Source organism: Martes martes (assembly GCF_963455335.1).
Source record: "Martes martes genome assembly, chromosome: X".
In the NCBI taxonomy this organism is placed as follows: Eukaryota; Metazoa; Chordata; class Mammalia; order Carnivora; family Mustelidae; genus Martes; species Martes martes.
In genome coordinates, this window is record NC_137897.1 from 39,410,914 (window position 1) to 39,417,972 (window position 7,059).

The 7,059-nt window shown below is 38.3% G+C and overlaps 1 pseudogene across 1 annotated transcript; it reads right to left on the bottom strand.

Annotated features, from left to right (window-relative positions):
* Window positions 1-484: 484 nt before the first annotated feature.
* LOC308337697 (large ribosomal subunit protein uL11-like) lies at window positions 485-986 on the bottom strand (annotated as a pseudogene). The gene has a single exon. The product of its transcript is annotated as a large ribosomal subunit protein uL11-like (transcript).
* Between the last annotated feature and the right edge of the window lie 6,073 nt (window positions 987-7,059).

A 7,059-nucleotide genomic window follows, 5' to 3' on the forward strand; every position in this document is an offset into this window, starting at 1 on the left:
TGACATTTTAAAAGTCAGTGACTTGAAAATAGCCTTCAAAATTATAAATGTATATATCATTTGACCCAGCAAACACTTCCAGGAATTTATTCAACAAATATTTGCATATTACTTGGAGTATTATTTATAATAGCAAAAGATTGGTTGATATTCTAAGTATCAGTTAAGGCTTGGTTATACAGTAGAATATTACACTGATATTGCATGATTTCTAAGATGTACAAAATGAAAAACAAGAAACAGAACAGTGTGTATTATATGCTACCATTTGTGACAGCTACTGGGGACACTAATATGTACTATATAATATATACGTTTTTGCTTACATAGACAAAGATATTTCTAGAAGGATGTTAAGACACTGATAGCTTTAGGGCATATACAGCCAAGGTAGAGAGTTGGAGGACTTTTATATATACCTTTAATTTTTTTTTTTTTTTGGTTGTCAAATGATCCTTCATTGAAATATTTTCCTTTGCAGTTCTTAACTACGTGGGCATTCCACTGCACCACTGTTGATGTCATCTATGATGTCATGAGGGTGGTGGCCATCAACACTGCAGCCCACAGATCAGGCAGTCCCCAGAACCTCTTTAATGGTACCTCTTTAATCTAGCTAAACGTTGGTGCTGCATCTTTCAGGCAGTGTTGACAGTCTCATCAAAAGTGTTACTTCCACTGTGCTTAATGTTTTTCTGCTTTCTATCTCTTAGTGATTCCTTGAGGGCTTTGATAATCAGTGCAGAGGCAAAAGGTACCACTTCAGTCTGGGCCTGTCCATTCTGAATGGTCATTTTCACTATCATCCTCAGGCCCTTCTAATCACCGGTTGCCTTGGCGATGTCATCACCAACCTTTTTTGGAGACAGACGGGGGGCGGGGGGGGGTGCTGATATTTGGAGCCAGGGCAGACATGACACCAACTTCCCACCAGTTCTCCTTACATATAGGACTTTGATCTCACTGGGGTCAAACATAGGTGGCATGGTGAAGGAAGCTGGTGTTAGGTGACTCGGATTTGGGAGAACTGAAGACACTTGCACCTTTGCCTCCTCAGAGCCAAAAGTTACAACTACCTTCTGAATTTTAAGCCATGTGAATGTATTACCCAATTTTAAAAATCCAATACATTTATTTAAAGATATGGTATATGGTGAATGGCGATGTGAACTTCCATGGACTCCTACCCAAGTTGATTTGGTCAGAGCTATCCCTGTTAAAATACACATATATATGTACACATACACACATATCCCTGTTAAAAAATATATATATATGTACACATACACACATACACATCCAATGTATATGCATATACATGTATATGTACACACACACACATACAGAATTTTGTTTCCTAGAAATCCTCAGAATAATGTACTTCTGAATTTTTAGCTAAAGTCCTGCCTTTTCCAGAAGGTCATATGAGTGAAATCATACAATATTTAGCCTTTTTTGGTCTGGCTTCTTTTACTTGATTCATCCATGTTATGTGAATTAAAGCATGTTCCCTTTATCACTGAATAGCATTCCAATTTATGGATGTACCACAGTTTGTACATTTACCTGTTGAAGGACAACTTGGTTGCTTCTAGTTTCTTGATGATTATGAATAAAGCTGCAGTAAACCTTAGCATACTTTTTTTTGGTGAAACATAAGGTTTAAGTTCATTTGGGTAAATAACCAGGAGTGGGATTGTTGGGTTTGTATAAGAAGCTGCCAAACTGTCTTCCAAAGTGGTTCTACTGTTTGACATTCCCACCAGCCATGAATATGAGGTGTGTGTCAAGTTTCATTTTCCTGCATATGGATGTCCAGGAGTTCCAGAACCATTTGCTGAAAACTATCCTTTCTCCATTATTATTGCTTTTGTATCTGTGTCAAAAATGTGGCTATGCTTGTGTGGGTCTATTTCTGGGCTCTCTATTCTGTTGCATTGATCTGTGTGTCCATCATTGTGCTATTACTACTCTGTCTTGATTACTATAGCTTTATAGTAAGTCTTGAAATTAGGTAATATGAGTACTCTTACTTTTTTCTTCTTTACCAGAATTGTAGTGGTAAGAGAAGACATTCTTAACCTGTTCCAGTCTCTCACTATTACGTATTATGTTAGCTGTAGAGTTTTGTTTTTTTTAAGGTTTTATTTATTAGAGAGAACACAAGCAGGGGACGGGCACAGGGAGAGGGAGAGCCAGAACCCTGAGATCATGACCTGAGCTGAAGGCAGACGGTTGACCAGCTGAGGTACCCAGGTGCCCCTAGCTTTAAGTTTTTAAAGTATACATACCCTGGGGCACCTGGGTGGCTCAGTGGGTTAAGCCTCTGCCTTCGGCTCAGGTCATGATCTCAGGGTCCTGGGATCGAGCCCCGCATCGGGCTCTCTGCTCAGTGGGGAGCCTGCTTCTCCCTCTCTCTCTGCCTGCTGCTCTGCCTGCTTGTGATTCTATCTCTCTCTCTGTCAAATAAAAAAAAAAAAAAAAAAAAAAAAAAAAAAAAGTATACATACCCTATTGTGTTGAAAAGAGTTACCACAGCAGTCCTAACGCTGCTTGCTATCTTTAGAAGGGTTTCTTTCAAGATTGGCCCTTGGTTGGTGTCTTGAAAATTTGCTTTTCAAACATTTTGAAAATAAAATATTATAGTAAACCTTCATTTATTCCTTTTCCAGTGTTCTTCCAGTGTTCTTTATGCTAATCCAAGCTCCCACTTTAATCATAATCTTTCTGCCTGAAGAATTTTTCCTCAACATTTCTTTTTACCAGGTCTGCTGACAGTAAATTCTTTGCTTTTGTTGGATAAAGTCTTTTTTTTTTCCCTTCACTTCTGAAGGACATTTTCATGAGATATGGAATTCTGAGTTGACAGTTTTTTCCCTCTTCAACATATTACTCCACTGTGCCTTGTTTGCATGGGTTCTGATAAGTCTGCTATAATTTCTATCCTTGTTTCTCTGTAATGTGTCTTTTTTCCTCTGACTGCCTTCAAGCTCTTTGTCTTTACCTAGATGTAGCTTTTTTATTTTGTCATATTTATCCTGCTTCATGTTCTTCTGAGCTTCTTGTATCTGTGGATTGTTGTCTGTCACTAATTTTGGAGAGCTCTTCATCATTTTTTCAAATAATTCCTGTATTCCATTCTCTTTTATTCCCCTGGAATTCCAATTACAAGTATGTTATATCTTTTGATATTTTCCCGTAGTTCTTGTATGCTGTGTTCTATTTTTTCACTCTTTTGTCCCTTTTTGTTTTAATTTTTATTGATCTGACCAATAAATTCAATTGTTACGCTCACTGATTCTTTCCTTAGCTGTGTCAAGTCTACTGTTGAGCATGTTGGTTTTTTTGTCTTTTTTTGAGCATGTTGGGGTTTTTTGCTGTTTTTTTTTTTTAAGTCCTAGCATTTCCATTTGATTATTTCCTATGCTTTCTATCTTTTTCTGAAATTATTCATCTGGTCTTGCATGTTGTCTACCTTTTCCATTAAAGTCTTCACTATATTAATCACAATTCTTCTAAATTTCATTTCTGATAGTGCCAACATCTGTGTCATATTGAGTGTAAATCTGATGATTGCTTTGTCACTTGGAATATTTTCTTATCTTTCATTATGCCTCATAATAAAAAGCTGAACGTGGCTGAAAAGCCGTTGAAACTGAACATCAGCAAGAGATACTGAGTTAAATATTTGATATATTTGGAGAAGAACATAGTGTCCTTCTGCAAGGCTTTTAGATGGGGGGTTTGAGTTAATCTAGCCAGGAATTGGCTTGTGTTTAATGTTTGCTATTGGTGGGGCATGAGAGATTTCTGATTCCTCTAGTGATACCTTCTTTTTGACTCCTGCTTGGCTTTGGGTTTTTCCTTTGTGCTATTTCCCAAGAGCTGTCTGTTATAGCCCTCCCAGTTGTATTCTATTTCACTAGCCACGTAGCTGGTTTGCCAAGTGATGAATGTGGAGGAGGAGGGAGTTCTCTGATGATTTGATTAAGCCTTGGACTTAGGCAGGTATCAGAACCTGGGTCTTGGGGCGCCTGGGTGGCTCAGTGGGTTAAGCCTCTGCCTTCGGCTCAGGTCATGATCTCGGGGTCCAGGGAGCCTGCTTCCTCCCCCCCTCCTCTCTCTGTGCCTGCCTCTCTGCCTACTTGTGACCTCTGTCTGTCAAATAAATGAATAAAATCTTAAAAAAAAAAAAAAGAACCTGGATCTTGAGTATGTCCTTTACAAGAATTCCTGCCCCTCCTCCAGGGTGAAGCTTTTTTTCCTTTTTCCTCAGCTGCAGTGAGTACCCACCAGTGTCCTTATGCCAAGGGTTTTAAGCCCTTGCCCCTGCAGAGTAAGCCTTTTGTTCTGTGTTGGAGATAAAGGAAAGGTGTCTGGGTAGATTTCAGTGGGTATTGTTTTCCTCAGCCAACCAGCACCAAGATGGGAGCTTTCTCTGGGATTTCCCCTGATTCCTTCTGTAAGAGTATGGTGGGATTCCTGTAAGAAAAACTTTTAAGAAGATGGGAATTACTCCACCCCATGTGGAACCTAGGAGCTGCATACTGTCATGACATCCCATACTCTGGTCTCCAGTAAGTAATGTGTCAGAATTTCTAGTTTGATCTTCCTATCAGCTTATATGCTCAGATCCTATGTTTACTTGTAGGCATCTGTCTCTTCAGATATCTGGATAGTGGTTTGCCCTGTATTCAGTGTTTGATAGGTCCAAGAAGAGTCATTGGTTTCTTAGTTTGTCTAGTAGCTTCTTTTTGGTGAGGGTGAGAATGATGGCTTTCCAGCCCTTTACATACCAGCTGAAACCCGCATTCTGAAATAAGTTTTAATCTACATAAATGTCTAATGCAGTGCATGGCCCATAGAAACTCAGTACAGATACGTTTTTCCTTTTTCTTTTTCTCACCTCCTTGAATTTTATGGTTTTATGGCTAGGGAGCCAGGAATAATTGATTCCGGTTTGGGTTCTACCTATTTTAGGCTTTAAAAACCTCTACACTGCTGGCAGTATGTTGTTATATGGTTTTTTTGTTTGTTTGTTTTTGCTGTCTTCCAGAATTCTATGTATGCCTTTGTAATTATTGAGAATGTTGTTAGCACTCAGTAATAATTTGCCTCATTCAGAATTAGAGGGTTATTTAGTCTTTCTACAGTATAGGTTTTGTTAGTGACCATGTGTTTGTCATTTTTATTCCCCACATTTCCAGGTGGAATTCAGTTCAGCAAATGTTTAAGTGCCCATTGTGCTATGAGGCACTAGGTGTTGAGTAGAATACAAGCATGACCTGGTAAGTGGAGTGACCAAGAGGTTCTCAAAGGCAATGGAGACCCTTTGGATGTAAGGATATTGCAACTTGGGAAATATCCCCATTTCAATCTAGAAGGATTTAAAAAACTTTTTTAATTCTGTTCTTAGTTATATTAGAGATATCCTCGAGATGCATTCTAGGAAAAATTGAAAAAGTTATAAAAAGAGTCTTGGTTGTCCATGACATCCTTATAATATCCTCATTTCATCATGTTCTCCTTCCCAGGGTTAATTTTGGTTACTTATTTTTGCTTTACTATGCAAATTGCTGTATCAGCTATCATGCCATCTAATAGTTTACTGAAATACATGTATTTGTAAGAGAGTAAGCACACAAATTCTGTTAACTTTTAAGGAATGTTTGTTTAAAGGGGTAACTCACCATTCAGTTTGGTTGTATGGCCCGATAATTTTTTTTTTTTTTTGCTTCACATTATAGTTAACTCTTTTAAAAATTTTTCTGAAAACTATTGTTAATGATAGGTAGAGCCATAAAAAGTAATAGAGTAAAACTGACTTGTGGAGATGTGCGTAGTCATGTGGACTTGGATGCATGTCTAGATCAGTGTAACCACCATCATAATCAAAGTATAAAATAGTCCCACCACCCAAAACAACTCCTTCGTGTTACCTCTTCAGTCACACTTTTCCCACCTCCAGCCCTTGACAGCCAATGATCTGTGCTCCATCACTAGTTTTGTCACTTTGAGGATGTCATGTAAATGGGGTCCAACTGAATGTAATCTTTTGAGTCTTGCTTTTTTTCACTCAGCATGATGCTTTTGAGATTCATCCAAGTTGTGTATATCAAAAGCTTGTTCCCTTTTTACTGTTGAGTAGTATTCCATTGTAGAAATGTACTACATTTGGGTTGCTACCAGTTTTGGGTAATTATAAGTAGAGCTGCTATAAGAATTCATGTGCAAGTGTTTATGTGCACATACAGTTGCAGTTTTCTAGGGCAAATAACCCGAGAGTGAGATGGCTTAGAATTGTACTCACATTCATGGTAGAACCTTGTTAGATGGAGTTTGAATTCTAGAATGGATAGAGTAGAGACTCAAGTTATTTGAATCCTGATTTTACTTCTTAGTTATGCAATCTTAAGTGAATTAAACCTTTTTGTGCCCCAGTTTCCTCTTTTGTAAAATGAGTGTTTTTTTTTAAAGTGTTATTTATTTCAGAGAGAGAGCATGAGCGCAAGTATGAGTGAAGGGAGGGGCAGAGGGAGAAGCAGACACCCTGCTGAGCAGGAAGCCCAATGTGGGGCTCGGTCCCAGAACTCTGGGATTATGACCTAAGCCAAAGGCAGATGCCCAACCAACTGAGCCACCCAGATGCCCGTAAAATGAAGTTTATAATAATAACCACTGGAATTGTTGTGTGGAATTAGTGGCATATTAAGGATAAAATGCTGATCAATGTCTAACATACCAAATATTATTATTATTTCATGCTTAACTGAACCTTGTCAGAAACACCCATCTTTAATTAAAGTAGGGAAATTAAGTAATCCGTAAGTGTGATGTATTTAGTAGGCAAGCCTTCAAAGCATGCTGTCTCTAGGGGAAATTTTAGAAGTTATCCTAGGTGGTGAAAAAGTTTAGGAACATAGGTGTATGGGAGTCCTATGTAACATCCGAAGGTTGGACCACATGCCCAATTTTGATGGCTTTACTTGCCCTCTCAACATTAAAGAATCATGTCCACTAAAAATTCAGTGCATTGCTATACCTAATAAAGAAGCTGCA